At 43.2% G+C, this 27,853-nt stretch overlaps 1 protein-coding gene across 7 annotated transcripts in view; it reads left to right on the top strand.

The window, feature by feature from the left end:
- LOC126469776 (organic cation transporter protein) overlaps positions 1-27,853 on the top strand; it is a 298,044-nt gene that overhangs the window by 160,731 nt on the left and 109,460 nt on the right. The window contains exon 1 of one of the 7 annotated variants that reach the window (XM_050097013.1): positions 9,529-9,607. The exons of the other annotated variants lie outside the window; for them this stretch is intronic. The gene's annotated coding sequence lies outside the window, so the exon portion shown is untranslated. Of the gene's footprint in view, positions 1-9,528; positions 9,608-27,853 lie in introns of those variants that run through there. 7 annotated transcript variants of the gene reach the window in all.

Here is a 27,853-nt window from a genome sequence, read left to right as displayed (position 1 = left end):
AGAATAAAGATGTAGACTATTAAATAACGTTTTTTTGATTCAAAATGCCGTAAGATTTTTCACATAAAAAAATCGGAGCCATTATTTTTCAACACGCTCTCGTATATTGTGAACGGCATTTATCTTATGAATTTTCGGAAACGTGCACAATATGTCAGTTTGGGAAACCAATTTCTAGCCTGGAGTAATTTCTTGACAAAGGACACCTCTTCCTGCCTTCTGTGACAGATCGCTGTCGGTGCTTTACATTACCACTTCAAGACATACAAATACTTCCAAAAAACAAGATAGCTTTACTTGCTACCCATAACTGTGCAAGTTACCACAAAGATAATGGAGAACAGAACAGCAATCGGTTGCGAAACCAGTCGTTTTATTAGAGCAGATCTATGTTTCAGCTATCACATAGTCATCTTCAGTGCACATAACAGCAGGTGACATTAATCCAAAGTGTCACGTTGTAAACAATATTGCTTGATGTAGAACATACAGGAGAGTAATATGAACTCTCGATCGATTGCTGTTCTGTCGTCCACTGTCTATATTCAACGATCGTTGCGCACAGCGGGATCATATGGATTCTAATCCAGTCACCACAAAGACTCATTTATTTATTTATTCATCTATCTAGTACCACGTGACTGCCACCAAGTGTCTGAGGAAGAGGAATTTTCTGAATATTAACTTATGCTTCAGCATGTTCTTGCAGTGACTATTTGATTCCTCAATCTTCTAACAAAGCTGAAGCATATGATACTTAATACAGCTGAATCTAAAATGGAATTAATTTTCAGGTTTTTTTGTTATTATTTGCCTGTTACCTCCATTCCACCGGCAAGTGGGAGGGTTCAGATGGTGGGGGCGGAAACTGGTCTTTGAATAAAACAATTAAAATGACAAAAAAATGGTTCAAATGGCTCTGAGCACTATGGGACTTAACATCTGAGGTCATCAGGATTCGAACCTGCGACAGTAGCGGTCACGCGGTTCCAGACTGACGCGCCTAGAACCGCTCGGCCACACCAGCCGCCAATTAAAATGACATCAAAATACAATGATAGCAGTAAAAACAATGACACGAAACTTGATGATATGTTGCCGATGTGTGTTGTTTTGAACACAGGAGGTGAGTGTAATGCTGTAACTACTGCGATAGCAAACTTCGATTCTGCGGAAGTGCGTCGGTATCAAGGCGCCGCAGATATAATCGTACAATGTTGCGTGCTCATGGAAATTCAAAATCTTTGCTGCGTCATTTCCTGTCCGTCACAAATGTTCCACTCAGACATTCCTATTTTACGTCGTTTTACTCTGTTCCAAGGTGAAGGCGCTGTCATTCTAACGTCGCATTCGAGGCAGCTACGATGCTTGTTATGTTTTTCCCTGCGGGTTTTCCTTTCCGCGCCTCTGGGCAGAAGCGACCAGTCGTCGCTCTGATTGCGCACATTTCTCGGAAGCGGACAATTCTCCTTCACATTACACCTGCAGACCGCCTTAGGGTGACGAAACAACGGGATGGTGCTTCCTATGCTTTCTGTTAATGGGAACCTTGTATTTCATATTTCATTACTTACGTACACCAAACACGTGTCTTCATTCGTCATAGGAAAGTACGTTTCCCTTCCCCTAAGCACACTTAATAAAGATATCCTCAACCTAAAATTGATTTGATCACTGCAGTGCTTCACTGGGCGTCGTTCTACCGTAGTTGGTTTGCCCATGCCATCACCCGACCTGGAACATACCCAACAAGTTACTGGGGCGACCTACAGTTCAACATGGACTCCGAACAATAGCGTAACTTGGCGCTGGTGTAAATTCACGTTAGTAAACCACTGCGAGGAGTGAACAAGCGATAGGTAAATTTGGGATCGAATCAAATGTTCATGTGTGTGAATTCCTAAGGGACCAAACTGCTGAGGTCATCGGTCCTTAGACTTAAACTCTACTTAAACTAACTTATGCTAAGAACAACACACACACCCATGCCCGAGGGAGGACTCGAACCTTCGGCGGGAGCGGCCGCGCAGTTCGTGACATGACGCCTCAAACCACACGGCCACTCCGCGCGGCTGATCGAATCAAGGACACTTTTATTTAATAGTGTGGAGCGTACTCAGCCAAATGCGATGTTACTGAATTTCGAACAGCTGTAAGGAATATTTTTTTTTATTACATATTCAGTGCAGACTGCGAATATTTCGTCCGCTGGTCATAATCACATATCTATGTACACTTGACAGAAGATATCTCGGAAAAATTGCGCGGTGAAAATGGCTATATAGGAAAATGCTGCGCTACATTGCCTAATTGTAACGAAATATTTGCATCAGAAGGTTTGTATCGAGAAGTGATGATAGACAACGGCCCAAAGTATAATACAAGGGCCAGTCACATTAATGTGACCTCCGCGTATGTTCGACGTCAACGTGAAGTAACCACTCACAGACGGCACATGGCAGGCACTAGCAGCGCAGGGTATATAAAACGCGTTTGGGGGACGCTGAAAACAGTGCATTCGTTGCCATAGTACGGAAACGGAGCGATTTATCTAACGTCCAAAGGGGCAGGATTATTGGCTTTCGGGTCAAGAATGGAAGCATATCCGAAATGTCTGTAAACCGTTCGCGTACCACCATGATTAACGTACACCGTGAATGGCAAAATGACGCCATACAAACACGGCGCCGACGCGACTGTGGTGCACAACGGGCCATAGATGACAGGGATGAACGACGGCTGCGGAGATGTGTACGGGCGAATAGACGTGCAACTGTTGAGCGACTGACCACCTAGATGAACCAAGGGCTACCAACAGTAACTCCTCCCTCAACGACAGTTCAGCGAATCTTTCTGCGTAATGGCCTAAGCAGTAGGCGCCTGGGTCGTGCACCCATGCAGACTGATGTTCATCATCGACGAAGGCTGGAATTTACACGCCCATACCGTAACTGGACATCCACTTATTGGTGACAGGTGGCCTTTCCAGATGCATCAAATTTTATGCTCTGTCGGACAGATGGCTGTTGATGTGTATGTCCCTGCAACAATCGAAGTACGTGTCCAGGCCAGAGCGGGAAGCATTATGGTCTGTGGAATATCTTCAATAACATTCCTTGGGTGATCTCGTCATTCAGAAAGGCGCAATAATCAAGACAAATATGCTTCTATCCTTGGGGGCTTGCCCATCCCTTCATGCAGTTGGCTTTCTTCCTCTAGCACGATGGCATCTATCAGAAGGACAATGCAACTGTGTCACGCAGCTCATAGTGTACATGCGAGGTTCTAAGAGCACCAGGATGAGTTTACCGTACTGGCCTGGCTTCCAAACTCCCCAGATTTAAACCCAATCGAGGATCTGTGGGACACCTCGATCGGGCTGTTCGTGCCATGGATTCCCAACCTGAAATCTAGGGCAGCTAGCCACGATATTTGAGTCGGCGTGGTTCCACATTCCTGTCGGCACCTTCCAGAACCTCATTCACTCTCTTCCTGCACGTCCGCTCTGCAAAAGATAGTTATGCAGGCTTCTGATAGGTGACCACGTTGTTGTTGTTGTTGTTGTGGCCCCCAGTCCGAAGACTGGTTTGATGCAGCTCTCCATGCTACCCTGTCTTGTGCTAGCCTCTTCATCTCCGAGTAACTACTGCAAAGCCCGCCCCGTTGGCCGTGCGGTCTAACGCACGGCTTTCCGAGCGGGAAGGAGCGCCGGTCCCCGGCACGAATCCGCCCGGCGGATTTGTGTCGAGGTCCGGTGAGCCGGCCAGTCTGTGGATGGTTTTTAGGCGGTTTTCCATCTGCCTCGGCAAATGCGGGATGGTTCCCTCATTCCGCCTCAGCTACACTATGTCGGCGATTGCTGCGCAAACAAGTTCTCCACGCACCCGTACACCACCATTACTCTACCACGCAAACATAGGGGCTACACTCGTCTGGTGTGAGACGTTCCCTGGCGGGGGGGGGGGGGGGGGGCGGCATCGGGGGCCGAACCGCACGATAACCCTGGGTTCGGTGTGGGGCGGCGGATGGGTGAAGTGGACTGCGGTAGTTGTCGTGGGGTTGCGGACCACTGTGGCTGCGGCGGGGACGGAGCCTCTCCGTCGTTTCTAGGTCCCCGGTTAACATAACATAACTACTGCAACCTACACGCTTCTGAATCTGCTTACTGTATTAATCTCATGGTCTCCCTCTATGGCTTTTATCCCCCACGCTTCCCTCCGGTACTAAATTGGTAATCTCTCGATGTCTCAGAATGTGTCGTACCAACCAATCCCTTTTTCTAGTCAGGTTGTGCCACAAATTTCTTTTCTCCCCAGTTCTATTCAGTACCTCCTCATTAGTTACGTGATCAACCCATCTAATCTTTAGCATTCTTCTGTAGCACCACATTTCAAAAGATTCTATTCTCTTCTTGTCTTAACTGTTTATCATCCATGTTTCACTTTCACATATGGCTACACTCCACACAAATACTTTCAGAAAAGACTTCCTGACAATTAAATCTACACTCGATGTTAACAAATTTCTCTCCTTCAGAGAAGTCTTTCTTGCCATTGCCAGCCTACATTTTATAGCTTCCCTATTTCGACCATCATCAGTTATTTTCTTGCCCAAGTAGCAAAACTCATCTTCTGATTTAAGTGTCTCATTTTCTAATCTAATTCCATCTGCATCACCCGACTTAATTCGACTACATTCCATTATCCTCATTTTGCTTTTGTTGGTGTTCATCTTATATCCTCCTTTCAAGACACTGTACATTCCGTTCAACTGCTGTTCCAAGTCCTTAGCTGTCTCTGACATAATTACTATGTCATCCGCAAGCCCAAAGATTTTTTTATTTCTTCTCCATGGACTTTAATTCCTACTCCATTTTTTCTTTTTTTCCTTTATCGCTTCCACAATGTATAGATTGAATAATATCGGGGACAGGCTACGTCCCTGTCTCACTCCCTTTACAACCACTGCTTCCCTTTCATGCCCCTCGACTTTTATAACTGCCATCTGGTTTCTGTACAAGCTGTAAATAGCCTTTCGTTCCCTGTATTTTACCCCTGTTACCCTCAGAATTTCAATGAGAGTACTCTAGTCAAGATTGCCAAAAGCTTTCCTAAGTCTGGAAACGCTATAAATATACGTTTGCCTTTCCTTAATCAATCTTGTATGAGAAGTCGTAGATTCAGTATTGCCTCGCATGTTCCTACATTTCTCTGAAATCCAAACTGATCTTCCCCGAGGTCGGCTTCCATCAGTTTATCCATTTTTCTGTAAATAATTAGTGTTAGTATTTTGCAAACATGACTTATTAAACTGCTGGTTGGGTAATTTTCACACTGGTCATCGCCTGTGTTCTTTGGAATTGGAATTATTATTTCTTCTTGAAGTCTGAGGGTATTTCGCCTGTCTCATACATTTTGCTCACAAGGTGGAAGAGTTTTGTCATGGCTGGCTCTCCCAAGGCTATCAGTAGTTCTAACGGAATGTTGTCTACATCCAGGGCCTTGTTTCGACTTCGGTCTTTCAGCGCTCTGTCAAATCCTTCGCGCAGTATCTTATCTCTCATCTCATCTTCATCTATATCCTCTTCCATTTCTATAACATTGCTCTCAGGTACATCTCCCTTATACAGACCCTCTATATACTCCTTCCACCTTTCAACTTTCCCTTGTTTCATCTATATCCTCTTCCTTTTCTATAGCATTGCTCTCAAGTACATCTCCCTTGTACAGACCCTCTATATACTCCTTCCACCTTTCAGCTTTCCCTTGTTTGCTTAGCTCTGGTTTTCCATCTGAGATCTTGACATTAATGCAATGGTTCTTTTCTCTCCTAAGATCTCTTTAATTTTTTTGGAGGCGGTATCTATCTTTCCCCTAGTGATATATGCTTCTAAATACTTACATTTGTCCTCTAGCCATTCTTGCTTAGCCATTTTGCACTTCCTATCAATCTAATTTTTTAGACGTTTGTATTCCTTTTCGCCTGCTTCATGTATTGCATTTTTACATTTTCTCCTTTCATCAATTAAATTCAATGTCTCTTGTTACCCACGGATTTCTGTTTACCTACTTGATCCTCTGTTGCCCTCACTACTTCTTCTCTCAAAGTTAGCCATTCTTCTTCTACTGTATTCCTATCCACTGTTCTCGTCAATCGTTCCTTAATGCTACCTCTAAAACTCTCTACAACCTCTGAAACTTTCCAGTGTCTGCAGGTCTCTTCCACTTATACTGCCTTCTTCCAAGATTCTTAAACAAGAGTTAGCGATGATTAAATTATTCTCTGTGCAAAATTCTACCAGGCGGCTTCCTCTTTCATTCCTTTCCCCCAGTCCATTTTCACGTACTATTTTTCCTTCTCTTCCTTTTCCTACTACCGAATTCCAGTCCCCCATGACTATCAAACTTTCGTCTCCCTTAACTATCTTAATAATTTCTTTTTACCTCATCATACATTTCTCCAATCTCTTCATCATCTGCGGAGCTAGTTGGCCTATAAACTTGTACTGCTGTGGTTGATGTGGTCTTCGTGTCTATCTTGGCTGTGCTGTTCATAGTAGCTTCTTAATCACTATTAAACCTACTTCTGCATTACCCCTATTTGATCTTGTATGTATAACCTGATCAGAAGTTCTGTTCCTCCTCTCACCGAACTTCACTAACTTCCACTGTATCTAACTTTAAACTATCCATTTCCCTTCTTAAATTTTCTATCCTACCTGCCCGATTAAGAGATCTGACATTCCATACTCCGATCCGTAGAACGCCAAGCTTTGTTTCTCTTGATAACGACATCCTCCTGAGTAGTCCCCGCCGGGAGATCCAAGTGGGGAATATTTTACGCCCGAAATACTTTACCCAAGAGGATACCATCATCATTTAACCGTACAATAGAGCTGTATGCCCTCGGGAAAAATTACGGCTGTAGTTTCCCCTTGCTCTCAGCCTTTCGCAGTGCCAGCATAGCAATGCCGTTCTGGTTGATGTTACAAGGCCAGATTCATCAGTCATACAGATTGTTGCCCCTGCAACTACTGAAAAGGCTGCCGCTCCTCTTCAACAACCGTTCGTTTGTCTGGCCTCTCAACACATATCCCTCCATTGTGTTTGTACCTGCGGTACGGCAATCTGTATCGCTGAGGCACGCAAGCCTCCCGACCAACGGCAAGGTCTAGGATTCAAGGGGGTGGGGGTGGTCGGTCATATTAATGTGGCTGAACTGTTTGTATCACTTTATAAACTGTGCCACTTATCAATTAACGTCTTTAATGCAAAGACAAAAGCATAGATCGTAATAATAAGGTCGGCGCTAAAGACAAAATTAGAAGGAAAACTGATTATAATTTCGTGTTTTACACGAGGCTTTGTTATTATCTCGCCAGCATGTGTATTGCTAGGCACAGATTCCGTCTGCCTGGATACGTAACTCTTCGAAGAAGACTACAGCAGCTTGGCAAAGTGCCTATTCTTAATAGCTGCTCATAAATCTTAGAACTTCATGCGTCACAGAAGGTACTGAATCCTGTTTCCTGTGAGAGTTTTGAGCTTGACAACACGTTGCGAAGCAATCAACCGTCGAACCAAACAGTAACTCTTCTGATAGCAGCAATTAGAGCTTTTAAATTGTGCTTTGGAGACAGTGCTTTAGCTAATTTTTGGCAAAAGTTGCTCCAGTATGGCAATGTTACTGGAAAGAAAACTGAGAGAAATGAATCTACATTACAATTATTGCACCACTTAAGTTTTTTATGTGACTGTCACTAATTTTATACAAAAACTCTTGTTTGTTCTACTGTAAGAGTCTACAACTTCAGCACATAATCAGTATCATAATCGTGTTTAAATGTATAGAAAAATAGTTCAGAAACAGTTATGTTCAATTCACGTTTACATGAGTTCATACTAACAATACTGAAATAATAAGAAAAAAATTTGATTGAAGACAGCTTGGCCACCATTTCGGAAACCCGTGTTTCTGCATGTTCTGCATAGGGACTTCGGAAAGTAAGTCACCCATTGCCCCCTACGCCAAGACGCTGTGCAACAAGACTGGCGGATTTGTCAGAAGAGAGTACGGATTCCGGTTTCCTACAAACAGGTTTGTGCTGCGGTGTGGATATCAGGTGAATCAGTGTGCAAGTAATGTGACGTGCAAACTGGAAACGTACTCCAAAGTTGAATGGGGCGGGATATTCCGATTTTCGTGGGCGAAACGTCTGAATTGCACATTTGGGGCGAACCGCACAATAACCCTTGATTCGGTGTGGGGCGGCGGTGGGGTGGGTGGACTGCTGTGGCCTGTTGTGGGGTTGTGGACCACTGTGGGCTACGGTGGAACGAAGCCTCACCGTCGTTTCTAGGTCCCCGGTTCAATACACACAATACACAATGCTGAAAAATAGTGTCATACATACACGTCATTTTGAAGTACACTAAAACATTCAGTAGAAGTTGTTTGTGCTGGCGTGAAATGAAATGATCGTATGGCATTGTTGGCCGGGAGGCTCCATTCGGGGAAGTTCGGCAGCCAAGTGCAAGTCTTATTTCAGTCGACGCCACATTGGGCGACTTGCGCGCCGGTGATGAGGATGAAATGATGATGAGAACAACACAACACCCAGTCTACGAGCGGAGAAAATCTCGAACCCGGCTGGGAATCGAACCGGGGCCTGCTGCGTGGGAGGCAAGCACGTTACCACCCAGCTATGCAAGCAGACGCTGTGCTGGCGTAATAATGTGTAACTTACTTTGTAACGTTTTTCGTCGGTTCATATCTTCTGGAAACGTGTTTTTCATTGATATAAAGTTCCCAAAGACCACCATCGTCAGGTTCTCCAGTCACAGATGGCTGAGAAGTTTTCGTCATTGCACCCATTCTGATGAGCGACTCACGAGCTAAACGCAATAGGAGTACTCTGTAGCCTTAATACCCACTGCGACCCCGACATGAAACGACTGGACAAAATAATGTACAGAACACAAAAAGCAACCAACAACTTTTTCCTGGATGGAACAATTCAGAAATTATCTGTGCTGTTTTACGAAGGTCATAGTAAAATGGTAACATACATCGTCAAAAGTACTCTTCATGGTTCTTGAAAACAGACTTTCATTGATATGTAAGTGACTGTAAACTTTACCAGCGTATACTGCTGGCGAAATCTTCTCGGGACTCTACCCGTGTGGCTGCGTTGAAATTCCGCGAAGTTTCCATGAGTGTCGCTCTCATCATCTTCTGACCAAGTGTCGAGTTCACGAGGGCGTCGCATATAGCGTATACCTAATATTCGGCATAGAATCCTGCACTAGCAGCTATACGCAGAGACGGTGCCCTGCAGCTGACGTTTCGGGAGTCTGGACAAGACTGAATGTGCCGAGAGTTGAACGGCGGTCCGTCCTCCGCTCTCCCCCCTCCCCACCCCGCCACTGGACGCACGGAGAAGAGGGAGGTGGGGGGGGGGGGGGGGGGAGCGGAGAGAAGCTGCCGCCTCTTAGGCATATACGCCTGCGCAATCTCGACACTTCGCCAGGTTATGAAGCGAGTGACACTCATCGGCAACGCAGCCATCCGGATGGAGGCCCTACAAAATTTCATCAGTCATTGATATGTAAGTTTAAAAAATGCATAGTGCTATTTAAGCGTTTTTCTAGTTTATTTTCTATTACGGTCTAATGGTCTGTAAACAGCGATATCAGAAAGGGGCCCTGGCTCAGCTGTAAAAATGATGGGGAAGTCTTTGGTCATATATTTATCGAAGGGACCGTCCCAGTATTTGAATAATGATAACAAAACCAGCAGCTGTATTTGAATCTAACGTCGCTTATTCTTTTTAACACATGCTACCACTTCCGACACCACATGGCAGCATGTGTTGAAAAGAATAATCGACGTTAGATTTAAATATAGCAGCTGGTTTTATTACCATTATTCAAGTACTACGCTTCCGGCTGCAGTACCACTTTCCTTGATGATGGATTACCAGAGAGTCGTCCCAGCATTCGTTGGCTTGAACTGATTTAAGTAAACCATGGTAAACACTACCCAGAATGTTTGGACCAAAATTTGACGTAGATTCTGTTAACCTTTCGTGCTCGGTTTGGGATTCGCATAAAGACGATGAAAAAAAGAAAGGAGCTTTAGTAAACACATTATCAATGTCCTTTCATAACCGAAGTTTCAAGAATTCTTCATTAGGATGTTGACTACACCGTGTGCTTACGACCATAAGAAAGTGGCGCAACTCATAATCTGTAAGCTTATTTATATGCGAGATTGCTACCGAGTTTATGGCGACGGTGCACTGCTCATTTGTGGCAAATAACCAGCAAATTTAAATTCCAGATGATCCACACCTATGTCTGTCTGTATCCTCCCAAAGCCATCTTACCGAGTGCTGCGGATAGTCTCTCCTGTGCCACCATTATTTCCTCCCTTTCAAGCTCCATTTGCGACTGTAAGTAAGCCATCGCTTTAGTTAGAAATTTTCCATCATGATAACTTCTGAAGACTTACATAAGTAACAGATTGCCTGACTCTTCTTGGAACGACTGTTCTCAGAATTTTAACTAGAAGCGTCTCTGTAATGCTCATCTCCTTGATACTGTTGCGCTTCCTGAACAAAACGGCAACAAAACACTCTACTCTCTACTGGATAATTTCTATCTTGCTTATTAATATTACCTGGTAGGTCGCACACTAATGAGCAGTACTTACGAATTTTTCTACGAAGACTTTGTAAGTTACCTCAATAGGTGAACAATCTTCCCTTGGTATTTTTCCAGCGAATCACAATGGGCACATATCTTTCCTGTAACTAATTTTTGTGGACATTAGACCTTAAATCGTTCTGAATCCTTACTCTTAGATTGCTAACAATAGTGACTGTTTCCAGTGACTGATCGCCAGTCGTGTAATCAAATAAAAGGTTCCGCCTAGTGTTGTGCAGTACGTTACCTTATTTTATGCCGATAGTTCACCTGTCAGTTACTACAGCGAGCGTCGATCGTCTGCAAGACTTCCCGCGTTTCGCTTAGCAGCCTGGCGATGTCTTCCCTATATACAGCTTAATCATCAGGATTCTGTAAATCACTGTAAAGTACATGTCACGGGGTACTTTTCATTGTATCGAATATCAAGGTTTTCTTCCGTTCTGTTCATACAGGGTGTTTCAAAAATGACCGGTATATTTGAAACGGCAATAAAAACTAAACGAGCAGCGATAGAAATACACAGTTTGTTGCAATATGCTTGGGACAACAGTACATTTTCAGGCAGACAAACTTTCGAAATTACAGTAGTTACAATTTTCAACAACAGATGGCGCTGCGGTCTGGGAAACTCTATAGTACGATATTTTCCACATATCCACCATGCGTAGCAATAATATGGCGTAGTCTCTGAATGAAATTACCCGAAACCTTTGACAACGTGTCTGGCGGAATGGCTTCACATGCAGATGAGATGTACTGCTTCAGCTGTTCAATTGTTTCTGGATTCTGGCGGTACACCTGGTCTTTCAAGTGTCCCCACAGAAAGAAGTCACAGGGGTTCATGTCTGGCGAATAGGGAGGCCAATCCACGCCGCCTCCTGTATGTTTCGGATAGTCCAAAGCAATCACACGATCATTGAAATATTCATTCAGGAAATTAAAGACGTCGGCCGTGCGATGTGGCCGGGCACCATCTTGCATAAACCACGAGGTGTTCGCAGTGTCGTCCAAGGCAGTTTGTACCGCCACAAATTCACGAAGAATGTCCAGATAGCGTGATGCAGTAATCGTTTCGGATCTGAAAAATGGGCCAATGATTCCTTTGGAAGAAATGGCGGCCCAGACCAGTACTTTTTGAGGATGCAGGGACGATGGGACTGCAACATGGGGCTTTTCGGTTCCCCATATGCGCCATTTCTGTTTATTGACGAAGCCGTCCAGGTAAAAATAAGCTTCGTCAGTAAACCAAATGCTGCCCACATGCATATCGCCGTCATCAATCCTGTGCACTATATCGTTAGCGAATGTCTCTCGTGCAGCAATGGTAGCGGCGCTGAGGGGTTGCCGCATTTGAATTTTGTATGGATAGAGGTGTAAACTCTGGCGCATCAGACGATACGTGGACGTTGGCGTCATTTGGACCGCAGCTGCAACACGGCGAACGGAAACCCGAGGCCGCTGTTGGACCACCTGCTGCACTAGCTGCGCGTTGCCCTCTGTGGTTGCCGTACGCGGTCGCCCTACCTTTCCAGCACGTTCATCCGTCACGTTCCCAGTCCGTTGAAATTTTTCAGACAGATCCTTTATTATATCGCTTTTCGGTCCTTTGGTTACATTAAACCTCCGTTGAAAACTTCGTCTTGTTGCAACAACACTGTGTTCTAGGCGGTGGAATTCCAACACCAGAAAAATCCTCTGTTCTAAGGAATAAACCATGTTGTCTACAGCACACTTGCACGTTGTGAACAGCACACGCTTACAGCAGAAAGACGACGTACAGAATGGTGCACCCACAGACTGCGTTGTCTTCTATATCTTTCACATCACTTGCAGCGCCATCTGTTGTTGAAAATTGTAACTACTGTAATTTCGAAAGTTTGTCTGCCTGAAAATGTACTGTTGTCCCAAGCATATTGCAACAAACGGTGTATTTCTATCGCTGCTCGTTTAGTTTTTATTGCCGTTTCAAATATACCGGTCGTTTTTTGAAACAACCTGTAGATGGAGAATGGAAAGATGCATGTACAGCTGAGGAGCGATATAATGAAGAATATACGCAGATTCGATTACAAAACTGGTTCGCTGATTTTCTGAGTACGTTTTCGTGAGATATTAGACTTCCAGCTGATATTCTCCAACATTTCTATTACCTCTTCTGCAAAACAAACAAGCCTATTACAATTATTCATCCTTTAAGTGTGCTCTATTTCCACTGTCAATACGAAACTTCGTGTGGATACTACACTCTTGATCAGTACTCCCTTACTCGCGGTTTTCCCTTTAAGTGCAAAACTGCGAGTGGATACCACATATTCAGCAGTATTCCATTATAGTCTGTGCAAGTGTTTCATAAGCAGTCTCTCTGAAAACGGTCTAAGTTTCCCAGCATCCTATTAACGCGTCTTAGCTTGGCGTATGCCATATCTGTGGCCCGTTTCAAGTGATCTTTTCGCGTCATATTACTCAAACGCATCCATGTGTAATTCGGGGCGAATCTTGCACATGTCCAGTAAGATTAAAATTCGTAGATTCCTATGGGCACGACACTCTAATCTTGTAGTATGTCGTCCACTAACTGCTGACTGCTGCTGATGATTATGGGTTTAAGTATACTTAACATCTAAGGTTATCAGTCACCTATTCATCACCACGAATGAATCAGTGTACCGTATCAGTCTGCATCTAGAGCAAATCCTATGTGCATGTGGGAGAACGTTTCCTAAACGTTTCTGTAGCGTGTATCTGACGCTGGTCTTGGGTACCAGTCCGGTATTCACCCATGGCAAGTATCGGAACTGCCTAAATCCACATGCAGACTGGCCGGCTCACCTGCTCTCGTCGTAAATCCGTGAAGCCTATTCGATGCGGGTCAGGTTCGCCTCCCCCTGTCTCGGAAGCGGAGCGTAACGCACTCGCTTAACCATGCAGGTCGTCCACTAATTGATCTCCACGATCTTAAGAAGGAGATAATTGTCAACAGGACCAGCATACGACGGAACAAATGTCGGAGGATCTCGTTGCTAAAACTTCGAAGTTTTCAAAGAACCGTTTCTGCTGACGTGGAGGTCCGTACAACCGCCAATACACATTAGTTCGCCCACGATGACGGAACAGTGTGGGCTTCTTCCGTGTTTGACGGTATGCCAGAAGGAATCGCATTGGTTTCCAGGTTACATCCAAAATTTCGTCTCGGCTTCATGGGGTGTAGCTTTAACCACGTTGTTCCTTCTACCATTATCTTCTGACACTGCGATATTATAATGCTAATAAGGAGCTCCATGCCACTACGTGCATACAGGACAATTTCATTAAGACGACTGTGGATATTTTGGGTTGATATTCTGCAAAACGCGTTTTACTTGGCTTGGTAAAATTGATCAACGAACGAGTTATCACACTCATCAATCGTTATTCTTAATTCATAAAAACTCTTTTGAATCAATATTGTAAAATATAATACAGGTAATCACTAATAATACGTGTTCTCATTGGGTATCTGCAAAATTTTGACGCCTTAGAACGATTTCCTTCAATCAAAAAGATGGAGTAATTAATTGTGGCGCTTCAAATTTATTTTTTAAAAATAAATACAACAGGGAAAATGAGGTGCTGTTCGTCACTTATAACATAGTATTAATCAAATTTCACGCAACAAGTGCAAGTTTAAACATAGTCATATTTATCTTGAAGTTAATGGATTGTCAGATCATTAAGCACAGCTAGACTCTTTACATGACTTGTCTTCATATACAGTTCTGAAACACTTAAAGAAAGCAGTGAGGCTGATTAATTTGAAAGCAATGAAAAATGTTGTCTGAGATGAAATTTACAATGAGTCAAAAGCCATCTCTGATTTCGACATATTTGCTAATAACCGGCTGCCCGATTTTGGTAAGTTTTCCCAAAAAATAATTAAATTCAATAGTAGGAAATTGTCAGGAAATCTTAAGATCAGAATAGGTACCTGGTGATCTTCAGAGTGAGAATGGGCACCTTTAAAATACCATGCACGAGTAATGAAATTATTCATTTTTGTCAAAAAGCCATGAATTTGGATGAAATGCGGGCATTTTCATATCAGTATTAGAAGGAAAAGGTATCTGCTGCATTACCTCCTAGTGAATCTAGCTTTTGCACAGAAAGGAGTAAAATACACAGTCATAAAACTCTTTTAGCAGCGGAAATAAAATATCTTATAGACAGCAGAGGCGATGACATTTTCAGATAAGAGGTATGTCACTTTAACGACATCTTCTATAAAAAGAAATAGAATTCTTGACTAAAAATAAGTTGTCACATAAAAGCATTTAAATGAAAAAGATGCAGTGATATGTATACTAATTAAATGTGTGCAATGTTTTTTATATCATTTAGTCTACATAATAACATTATCGTAAATATGGTGGATGGAATACGTAAATAAACTCTACTAAATTGCCCCTTATTCTACATGGGCTGTGAGTGCAGTGGAACAATCGTCTTTTGTGGTATTTTTTTTTATAGATGACCTTTCCCTGATTTTCTACGAATGCCTCCGATTGTTTGATAGTGAGTCCACAATTGTGAATTCATACTCAAGGTGCTACAATGGCTTTTCTTAGCTCACTTTGTGACTCATCAGCTTCTATGACACCAATAGCTGGGCATACACCAGATCTCAGTAAATCAACTTGAAAATACATATCATGACTTTCTTAGCTTGTATCGAAATGACATCAGCGACCCCTGGGGACCCAGCACTTAGGAAATATCTTCATCTAGCAGTCTGGCATCTATGATAGAATGCCAATAAATAAAGACAATTTTTTCTGCTCCATTGACTGACAGTTCACGTTCAACAACGACATGCCTTTCAGAACATTTTATTATGAGTTCCTCGTTTCCCGGGGAAACGAGGAAGAAATTAGAGGAGTGATTAATTTTCTATACTCTGAGGGCACTAAGGCTACGGAGATTATTCGCAGAATGCAGCTGCAGTATGGTGGTAGCTTTCATGATCGACGAAAAGTTTACAAGTGGTTGCTTTAAAAGTAGACATGTATGTATTTGCGACGACAAGAGTTCGGGTAGGCCGTCCACTTCAGGAACGGACAGAGGAACATCGAGGCAGCTGGGCGAATTATTCTTGATGGTCAACTGAGCAAAAATTACACATTATCCAGATTTCAGCATTTGAAATCCTCCATGAATATCTACATTATCGCAAAGTTGTGCTTAATGAGTACTACTTTAACTGACAGACAGACACAAACAGGAACACAAGATCGTATTCACATTTGCGAACATGGTGACACTCCAGATGCACAATGTAGTAGTGACAATGAAAATTTGTGCCGGACCGAGAATCGAATCCGGATCTCCCGCTTTACGTGAGCAGCCACCTTAACTGCTCTGGCTTCCCGAGCACGCTCCCCGGACAGACCCAAACGTCCATATGTCAGCGTTTTAGCTGCATCCTATACTCGCATAGATACTGTGAATCCTGTACAGGGGGAGACGTATGAGGAAAGTCGCGGCCTTGTTTTAGGAATGAAAAACCATGTTGCAGTGCCTGTGTTGTTTCGCTGTAAAGTCCTTCAGCGGTTAAGGCGACCGCTCGCGTAAAGCGTGTAATTCGAGATCGAGTCCCGGTTCAGCATAAATTTTCATTGTCACCAATACATTGTGCAGGTAAAGTTTCGCCATATTCACAAATGCCACTATGATTCTTGTATTTCACATAACTGACCTTTGCAACAATGCCTGTTCCCTCAGGCATGCATGCATGTCTGAATGGCATTGCAGAGTACGTCGAAGCAACACATGCACTGCAATATGGTAGAAACACGAACGTTTGGAAATGTAGCGCATTTCGAAGAGAAAGGAGAAATCTTTATTACTCACATATCAACCGTTGATGACACGTGAGTACATCGTTACGAATCACAGAGTAAGCGACAGAGCATCAGATGGAAACATCTATCTCCACCTACAGATAAATCTTAAACGACCGAGCTTCGGCAGAAAAGTTGATGATGACAATGTTCCGGGAGGCTAAAGACCCACTGCTAGTTCTCAAACCGTCGGCACACTGACAGTACATCCATACGTCGAGTGTTGAGCGTGCCGAGTTCCTGACGTCATAGCGTGTAAAAGCACGATGGAGGGTCTTTCCGGAAGTGTAGAGCAATATCTATCACGTCATATATTGTGAACGTGCTTTTGAACGCTGTCCCGCCATCTCCTTCCAGAACAGAGTTGTGAGACGCCATATTGGCATTCAATTTCAGCCCCTATGTATACAGGGTGGACTATTCATCGTACCCGGGCCAAATATCTCACGAAATAAGCGTCAAACGAGAAAACTACAAAGAACGAAACTTGTCTAGCTTGAAGGGGAAAACCAGATGGCGAAATGGTTGGCCCTCTAGATGGCGCTGCCATAGGTCAAACGGATATCAGCTGCGTTTTTTAAAATAGGAACTCTCATTTTTTATTACATATTCGTGTAGTACGTAAAGAAATATGAATGTTTTAGTTGAACCACTTTTTTCGCCTTGTGATAGATGGTGCTGTAATAGTCACAAACATATGGTTCACAATTTTAGACGAACAGTTGGTAACAGGTAGGTTTTCTAAATTGAAATACAGAACGTAGGTACGTTTAAACATTTTATTTCGGTTGTTACAATGTGATACATCTACCTTTGAACTTGTCATTTCTGAGAACTCATGCGGTTACAGCGTGATTACCTGTAAATACCACATTAATGCAATAAATGCTCAAAATGATGTCCGTCAACCTCAATGCATTTGACAATACGTGTAACGACATTCCTCTCAACAGCGAGTAGTTCGCCTTCCGTAATGTCCGCACATGCATTGACAATGCGCTGACCCATGTCGTCGAGCGTTGTCGGTGGATCACGATAGCAAATATCATTCAACTTTCCACACAGAAAGAAATCCGGGGACGTCAGATCCGGTGAACGTGCGGGCCATGGTATGGTGCTTCGACGACCAGTCCACCTGTCATGAAATATGCTATTCAGTACCGCTTCAACCGCACGCGAGCTATGTAACGGACATCCATCATGTTGGAAGTACATCGCCATTCTGTCATGCAGTGAAGCATCTTGTAGTAACATCGGTAGAACATTACGTAGGAAGTCAGCATACATTGCACCATTTAGATTGCCATCGATAAAATGGGGGCCAATTATCTTTCCTCCGCCCACATCTCGTGGTCGTGCGGTAGCGTTCTCGCTTCCCGCGCCCGGGTTCCCGGGTTCGATTCCCGGCGGGGTCAGGGATTTTCTCTGCCTCGTGATGGCTGGGTGTTGTGTGATGTCCTTAGGTTAGTTAGGTTTAAGTAGTTGTAAGTTCTAGGGGACTGATGACCATAGATGTTATGTCCCATAGTGCTCAGAGCCATTTGAACCATATCTTTCCTCCCATAATGCCGCAACATACATTAACCCGCCAATGTCGCTGATGTTCCACTTATCGCAGTCATCGTGGATTTTCCGTTGCCCAATAGTGCATATTATGCCGGTTTACGTTACCGCTGTTGGTGAATGACACTTCGTCGCTAAATAGAACGCGTGCAAAAAAATCTGTCATCGTCCCGTAATTTCTCTTGTGCCCAGTGGCAGAACTGTACACGACGTTCAAAGTCGGCGCCATGCAATTCCTGGTGCATAGAAATATGGTACGGGTGCAATCGATGTTGATGCAGCATTCTCAACACCGACGTTCTTGAGATTCCCGATTCTCGCGCAATATGTCTGCTACTGATGTGCGGATTAGCCGCGACAGCAGCTAAAACATCTACTTGGGCATCATCGTTTGTTGCAGGTCGTGGTTGACGTTTCACATGTGGCTGAACATTTCCTGTTTCCTTAAATAACGTAGCTATATGGCGAACGGTCCGGACACTTGGATGATGTCGTCCAGGATACCGAGCAGCATACATAGCACACGCCCGTTGGGCACTTTGATCACAACAGCCATACATCAACACGATATCGACCTTTTCCGCAATTGGTAAACGGTCCATTTTTAACACGGATAATGTATCACGAAGCAAATACCGTCCGCACTGGCGGAATGTTACGTGATACCACGTAGTTGTACGTTTGTGACTATTACAGCGCCATCTGTCACAAAGCGAAAAAAGTGGTCCGACTAAAACATTCATATTTCTTTATGTACTACACGAATAGCACCATCTGGTTTCCCCCTTCAAGCTAGACGAGTTTCGTTCTTTGTAGTTTTTTCGTTTGATGCTTATTTCGTAAGATATTTGGCCCGGTCAGTATCAATAGACCACCCTGTATATGTCGTTTCTGAGCACCAGCAAATTGAAGATCTCTTGAAAACTTAAGTGTGATTCGTTGTTATAAAATGACGAGAAACGTCATATTCGTGGTAAAAGAATTATTGTAGCTTGTGTTTTATGAGAGTATGCCATTTGAAGGCAATGACACATTGAGGAGCCATCAAGAACGTGTTGTTCTTGGCACAGTTTGTTGTGATTAAATTTCAGTTAGTAATATAGCTATGATCAAAGCTTTCAGGAGGTGGTAAGACGCTAGATATGGCCGCAACTGATTTGAAGTCGGTTTAGCGTCTGCCGGCACGGTAGCTCAGCGTGTTCGGTCAGAGGGTTTAGCTACCCTCTGTAATAAAAAACTGAGTGAACGGATCAACGAACAACGTTAGCGAGTGTCATCGGACGCCCGCCATGAACAAAGTCAACGAACAATATAGAACAAAATGAGATTTGAAAAAAAAGCGTGTTCGGTCAGAGGGCTGATTGTCCTCTGTAATAAAACAACTGAGTAAAGGAATCAACGATCAACTTGAACGGACATGTGACGTCTACAAAGACGAAATGCAACGAACTATACTGAACAAAATGAGAAATAATAATAAAAAAAGCGCAGCGAGTAGCGTGACGGATTCAGATAAAAGGCGTTGGTGGTTCGCGGCCATCTACATCCATTTTTTTCTAACCGTCGCGTTTTTACAGGTTCTGATACTTCCTTTTTAGTTTAATGTAAGTATATTCCATAATATCCGATGTTATGTAAATATGAGTACGCTCTTTTTGAGGAATGAGTTTGTTCGATTGACTTAATCTACATGATAGCTTACACTACTTGCAGTAAGATATTTTGCCCTCTTTTGTTTTAAGTTCAGTAAATCACCTGTTGTAAGATTCTGCTACTGAATAGAAACATTGATCAACTAAGTGTGACCTTAGGGCAAGTAAATGTGGCCTTAGGGTTTTACTAAAAAGTGAGAATGATGAAATAATTTTTATCTAATATGGAGAACTATTGTAAATTTGTATCGCACTATTTGTAATGGAACTTTTATAAGCCGATGTCTTTATTGACTGGACACGGTACTTTCCTTTTTACCATAAAACATATCCACAGATATTGCAGTTTTTATTTTATATATACTACGGCCAGAACAACGTGATTAGCATATGGACGGTGGAGGAAATGTGCGTTTTAATAGAGCTAAGGTAGGAATTTTTCACGAGCCCATTTCGTAAACAGTGTGATTTACGAACCAGAAACAGCTGACAACTGGCGCTGGAGAGCGAAGCGATCGCGTATACCACGTTGGGGCACACGTACCGTAGATCCAAGTCGCATCGTATCTGAGCGTTCAGCAGCGTGTTAAGCTGCCTTCAGCAGCATATTTAACTCGGCACGCTCAACGTTGATGTTCGACAGCACGGTCCGTGAGCCGACGGCAAAATGTGCAAGTGAACAATGGCAGCTACTGTGAGCTACTGACGGGTCTGAAACGAAAGATGAAAACGAAGAGGCGGGGGGAGTATTTTTCTTGACTTGAAGATACTGTCGGCCCTCACAATCCAGTAAATTCAAAGTTAGATTAGAGCTGCTGGGGAACTCTGTGTACAGTTCTCACCGACGTCTGAGTGATACTCATGTTTTTGGTCCGATGAAGGCGTACCTTCATTAATCCAAGTTTTTGTCGAATGACGAGATTGGTGGAGGCCTTGCAAAAGTGGTTGGGCACGATGCCAGGACGGAAATACGATGCTTTGCAAGATATTGACTAAGTGCATAGAAGTTGAGGTGTATTGTCTCGAAAATGATGTTATTTGCAATGCTCTTTTCCCAATGAAAAGTTTCTTTCTAAGAATTTACCTTTACTTTTTGACTTACCTTCGTAGCTGACATGTCTAATGGAGAGGCACGACCTTCTTCCTCCTGATACAATAACACTGTGTCTTCCGAGTTGTGAGCAAATCCTCCTCATGATGAAGATGTCTCGAATACGCTTCTAAATGTTTTGACCAGTGTATATTTTCTGAAGCTTCGTATGCCCACAGAACAGTTCGCGAAGAAGCCACGGTTAAGTTCTATTTCCGTGTCTCATACATGTCAGCAAACGGTAAGCGCAAATCATCGCCTACAGCCACTTCTCGTGGTTAGGTGTAATAGTAATCCAAAAATTTTCGTATCAAGAAATGGCAACTGGATTCGAAAGAAGTTTTGTTAACGTTACGATACATGTGAATAAAAGAAATTAGTCGTGTTCTGTACCAACAGACACGCTAGCAATCATGTAGCCTACATCGAGCTACGGATCTCTACAATCAAACTCATGCTACGCAGCTCAATCAGTGTTACTCTTGTCCTATCGTGTAATGGAAAAGATGAATAAACTCTTTGAACGCTTCATTCATATACACAAAATCCGACTTCATGTAGTCCCTAAGCGAAAGATGCGCTCAAGACGTCACTCCTTTGAGAGTCTATACAGAAAACTTTATGCAATTTCATGTGTCGTGTTTCTTGAGAGGTATATCGCCCACTTGACAACGTTTCCTACTTGGTATCACTAAGCAGTTGGATGAGGCTCTCTAGCTAAATAAACGCAACACTAGCTTTTTTGAAGCCATTCTCAATCATCTTGTGATTGTATGTGTTTAAGGTTATGTGATCTGAACACACAGCAGCGTGATTATTAGCAGTTCTCTTGGGAAAGATTTTCTGTAGATCGCAAACGCAGAAACAGCATATAAGAATAAGTACAAAAAAAAGTACCTCATAAAGGGTCAACTTCGCCGGTTGGCTCTACCTTCTTAGAATTCTTCACATGAACCTGAGTCTGTCATTCGCTATTCGAACTCTCACTTCGAATCACTTTAATAATGCAGACGAAAACTACTTGTCCTGCACGTAGTCGTACATTTACTTGAAATGTCGACTTACCTACTGTTCGCTATACCGGGAAAAAATTCCTTTCCCTTCAGATATTTATCCGTTTTTTCTAGATTCATGACGATTCAGTACCTGTCAGCATCGCACAGGAATGTAACTTCAAATCCTGCGATTAATGTAATTTGGCATAATGGCGCGAAATCAAATAATCACTTTCCTGCCGCTCTCACATATTCACGCTTACGTGTAGTGGAGGAAATAGGCACCTCACGCCGCTCCACAAATGTCCCATTTGCTACAGGTCAGGGAACTTGGCAGCCACGCGACGTAAATGTCTTGAAAGCCTGATCCCCTACGTCTATGAACCTTATCTTGCTAGAACTGTCTCCTGGATACATAACAACGAAAGATAGGGTAATGGGACACACGATGTTTTCAACTTGAACACTTCAGTCACTGACCCTTTGCAGCTGACAAATGGCGATTATAAGCCGTGGACTTCTAGGCAATGACAGCAGTAAGACCTGACTACGCTTACCTGAAATTATTCAAACTTCACAGTTGTCATTCGTGGCGAAACAAATTCCCATTTTTTAATAAGAAACAAAAGTCTACATTTTTTCTATTTTTCTGCTCGCAACTCAACAAACGCCAGGAAATATGCTGCAGTATTACTGGAGTATCATTCAAAGATATCGATATTGCAGAGTCTCTTGTGTTAGGCGTTAGAGACTCCTTGCATTCCCGCACACACTCACGAGCCAAAACATTATGATCACCTGTTTACTAGCAAGTTTATCCAACTTTGGAATGTAATACAAAGGGTATTTTGCGTGCCGTGGACTCGACAAGTCCTTGGTAGGTTTCCAGAGGTACGTGGCACCAGATGCCTACTCACAGGTCACAGAATTCCCGTAAATTACAGACCGGTGGTTTGAGGATGCGCTGCTGGCTCCCAACAGCTTTCTATATGTGTCGCACCGAGTTTCGATCAGGCGAATTTAGTTGCTAAGATATCAACGAATGTCCGCTATCACGCTCCTCAAGCCACTCTTGCACGATTCGGTCCTTGTGAAATGGCCAGTTCTCCAGATGGAAGATGCCATCGCCGTTGGGGAAGACATGAACATGATGGGAATGCAGGTGGTACGCAATAATGTTCGTATAATCCAAAGCTGACATGATGTCATCGACTACTACCTCGGGTCTTGAGGAAGCCCATGTGAATGTCCCCCATAACATAATAATGGACCAACCGGTTGCGTCTGCGACACAGTGCATGTTTTGAGCAACCGTCGTTTGGATTATGGCGTATCTGGACACATCGACCTGGTGTAGCAAGAAACGTGATTCCTCCAAGCAGGCGACATCTTTACATTGATCCACCGTCCAATCTGGAACCTGAGTCCACTGCAGTCGTAATTGACGATGTCGTTGGGGTCAACGTGGGCACACACATGCGTTATCTGCTGCAAAGCCAAGCGTTCAACAATATGAAATTAACTGTGCTCTGAAACACTTGTACCTGCACCAGCACTCTCCTCTACCATCAGTTATGTCACACATCGCCACTTATTCTCCTTCAGGGAGCGGGCAAGCATCCAACCTCTACATTCTGCGAGGAGGCGTACACGTCCAACACCTTGTCGCCTCCTCGTTGTGTTACAGCCCTTCAGCCACATTTCATAGATGCTCATCACAGCAGCAGGAGAACAGCCTACCAGCTTTGCCGTTTCTGTGATGCTCGTTCCCAAATGCCGATCAATAACAGTCTACCCTTTATCAAAACCTCTATGTCACGGAATTTCCCCAATAGCGTCCCTGGAAATACTGCCCACTCGTCTCTGCTCCTCTTATATGTAGTTTCCCTGAAGTACCATGCCCCGCAACGTCACCAGACAGCATTCACTCTCGCGGTCAGCAACCCCAAAAACATGAACGTAGACCTTCTCGGCGTGTGCTGCTGATGAAATGTTCTTTGGTTTCCATCCGAGTGGTTGTGCTGAATTACCGCGACGTTTCGATGTCATTCTCGTCAGCTTCTAGCGAAGTGTCGATGATGCGCGGGCGTACTATACAGGGTGAGTCACTAACTATTGCCACCTAGAATAACTCCGAAAGTATGACAGTAGTTGAAAACTTTATAGAACAAAAGTTGCATGGGACAACGGGGGCCATAATATAACGTTGGTCGTTTGTTGCTAGTTGGGGTAGCGTCAGATATATAAAGGTCAACTTTGTTTTTTTTTAATACGGTGCTATAGTTTGGTGCTTATTTCCTGATAGCGGCTATCGAGATGAATCCAATGATGTGTAAGAGTAAGGTCTTTGAAGGTCAACGAAGGTCAAAAAGGTGGCATGAACGTCCATTTACAGAAAGTGTTCGATGTGATGACCATTGATATCAGTGCAGTGCTGCAATCTTCTTATCATGGATTGAGTGGTATTCCTCATCACTTCAGCACTTATCGTAGCACATGCTCTGACAATTCTCTCTCGTATATCTTGCAAATAGTAAATATTCGCCAGATACGGCGTATCCATCTAACGTGACATTGACATGTAAACACCATTCGACGGTTTCGCAATACAACACTAATAGGAAAGGTAAGACTAGTATCGTCGAATCAAGCGAATGTGAATGATGTATTCCCTCGAAAAACAATTCGATGTGCTTTTCATTTACGGAGAATGAAAACGAAATTCGGTGAGAGCTAGAGACTTATACGCTGAAAGATATCCTCAATGTTCTCACCTTACACGTCGTACATTTAAATATGTGTATGATAAACTGAGAACAACTAGATCTTTAACGCATTGGAAACATATCCGGCAAAGGAAAGTTACTAACGAGGAAACGGAAATTGGCTCAAATGGTTCAAATGGCTCTAAGCACTTATGGGACTTAACATCTGAGGTTATCAGTCCCCTAGACTTGGAACTACTTAAACCTAACTAACCTAAGGACATCACACACATCCATGCCCGAGGCAGGATTCGAACCTGCGACTGTAGCAGCAGCCCGTTTCCGGACTGAAGCGGAAATTGGTACTCTTTCCACTGTGGTTCGAGATCCGTGTGTTACTTCGTGTCAAATCGCAAGGGAATCTGGCATGAGCCAGAGTTGTGTTGTTCCTGTTCTGCATCGCCATAAATATCAGCATTACCATATCTGACTCCAGCAAGACTTAACTGGTATGGATTGTATGCGTCGCATTGAATTCTGCCGATGGGCTCAACTTCAGATTCAGTGGGATGACACATTTATTAATTTGATTTAATTTACTGACAAGGCTACATTCACGAACCATGGAAATGTTAATTTGCATAATATGCAATATTGGACAACTGAAAATCCATGTTGGCTGCGGCAAGTTGCATACCAAAATCCTTGGTCGGTGAGTGTATGGTGTGGGATTCTGGGAGACAGAATTATAGGCCCCTGTTTCATCGAAGGAAATCTTAATGGTAGGAAGTACACCACATTCCTGCAAGAAACATTAGGTCTGTTATTGGAAGAAATACCTTTAGGAATAAATGAAGCAGACAAAACGGAATACAAACGTCTCAAAAATGAGATCGACAGGAAGTGCAAAATGGCTAAGCAGGGATGGCTAGAGGAAAAATGTAAGGATGTACAGGCATATATCACTAGGGGAAAGATAGATACTGCCTACAGAAAAATTAAAGAGACCTTTGGAGAAAAGAGAACCACTTGCATGACTATCAAGAGCTCAGATGGAAACCCAGTTCTAAGCAAAGAAGGAAAGGCAGAAAGGTGGAAGGAGTATACAGAGGTTCTCTACAAGGGCGACGTTCTTGAGGACAATATTATGGAAATGGAAGAGGAGGTAGATGAATATGAAGTGGGAGATATGATACTGCGTGAAGAGTTTGACAGAACACTGAAAGACCTAAGTCGAAACAAGGCTCCAGGAGTAGACAACATTCCATTAGAACTACTCATAGCTTTGGGAGAGCCAGTCCTGACAAAACTCTACCATCTGGTGAGCAAGATGAATGAGACAGGCGAAATACCCTCAGACTTCAAGAAGAATATAATAATTCCAATCCCAAAGAAAGCAGGTGTTGACAGTTGTGAAAATTACCGAACTATCAGTTTAATAAGTCATGGCTGCAAAATACTAACGCTAATTCTTTACAGACGAATAGAAAAACTGGTAGAAGCCGACTTCTGGGAAGACCAGTTTGGATTCCGTAGAAATGCTGGAACACGTGAGGCAATACAGACCCTACGACTTATCTTAGAAAATAGATTAAGGAAACGCAAACTTAACGTTTCTAGCATTTGTAGACTTAGAGAAAGCTTTTGACAATGTTGACTGGAATACTCTCTTTCAAATTCTGAAGGTGGCAGGGGTAAAATACAGGGAGCGAAAGGCTATTTACAATTTGTACAGAAACCAGATGGCAGTTATAAGAATCGAGGGGCATGAAAGGGAAGCAGTGGTTGGGAAGAGAGTGAGACAGGGTTGTAGCCTATCTCCGATGTTATTCAATCTGTATGTTGAGCAAGCAGTAAAGGAAACAAAAGAAAAATTTGGAGTAGGAATTAAAATCCACGGAGAAGAAATAAAAGCTTTGAGGTTCGCCGATGACATTGTAAGGACCTGGAAGAGCAGCTGAACGGAATAGACATGGTCTTGAAAGGAGAATGTAAGATGAACATCAACAAAAGCAAAAAGAGGATAATGGAATGTAGTCGAATTAAATCAGGTGATGCTGAGGGAATTAGATTATGAAATGAGACACTTAAAGTAGTAAAGGAGTTTTGCTATTTGGAGAGCAAAATAACTGATGATGGTCGAAGTAGAGAGGATATAAAATGTAGACTGGCAATGGTAAGGAAAGCGTTTCTGAAGGAGAGAAATTTGTTAACATCGAGTATAGATTTCTGAAAGTGTTTGTATGGAGTGTAGCTATGTATGAGAGTGAAACGTGGACGATAAATAGTTTGGACAAGAAGAGAATAGAAGCTTTCGAAATGTGGTGCTACAGAAGAATGCTGAAGATTAGATGGGTAGATCACATAACTAATGAGGAGGTGTTGAATAGAATTGGAGGGAAGAGAAATCTGTGGCACAGCTTGACTAGAAGAAGGGATCGGTTGGTAGGGCATATTCTGAGGCATCAGGGGATCACAAATTTAGCATTGGAGGGCAGCGTGGAGGGTAAAAATCGTAGAGGGAGGCCAAGAGATGAATACACTAAGCAGATTCAGAAGGATGTAGGTTGCAGTTGGAACTGGGAGATGAAGAAGCTTGCACAGGATAGAGTAGCATGGAGAGCTGCATCAAACCAGTCTCTGGACTGAAGACCAAACAACAACAACCTTTAGGAACAAGGAACAGAATGTGGTATCAACACGTTGGGTGTCCGGCACATTTTTCGCTGATGGCTAGAAATGAGTTGCAGAGGCAATTCCCAAATCGTTGGGTTGGATACGGAGGAGATGTGTCGTGGCCTGCTCGTTCGCCAGACTTGACGCCTCTGGATTTTTGTTTATGGGGATTCGTAAAAGACATTGTTTGTAAAGACGTTCCAACTCCACTTGAAGATATGCGATAGAGAATTGTTAGAGCATGTGCTTCGATAAGTGCCGATGTGATAAGGAATACTACGCAATCCGTGATAATGAGATTGGAGCACTGCATTTATAACAATGGTCATCACTGCAAACACCTTCTGTAAATGGACGTTCATGCCAACTTTTTTACCTTTGTTGACCTTCCAAGACCTTACTGTTATACATCATTGGATTCATCTCGATAGCCGCTATCAGAAAATAAGTATCAAACTATAGCATCCCATTTAAAAAAACAAAACCAAAGAAAAAACAAGTTTACCTTCATATCTCTGAAGTGACCCCACCTAAAAACAAAAACCGTACATCATATTATGGCCCCCGTTGCCCCATGCAACTTTTCTCCC

Source organism: Schistocerca serialis, chromosome 3, assembly GCF_023864345.2.
Source record: "Schistocerca serialis cubense isolate TAMUIC-IGC-003099 chromosome 3, iqSchSeri2.2, whole genome shotgun sequence".
In the NCBI taxonomy this organism is placed as follows: domain Eukaryota; kingdom Metazoa; phylum Arthropoda; class Insecta; order Orthoptera; family Acrididae; genus Schistocerca; species Schistocerca serialis.
Note: the sequence above shows the minus strand (reverse complement) of the source record. Positions and strands in the feature narration are given on the sequence as shown.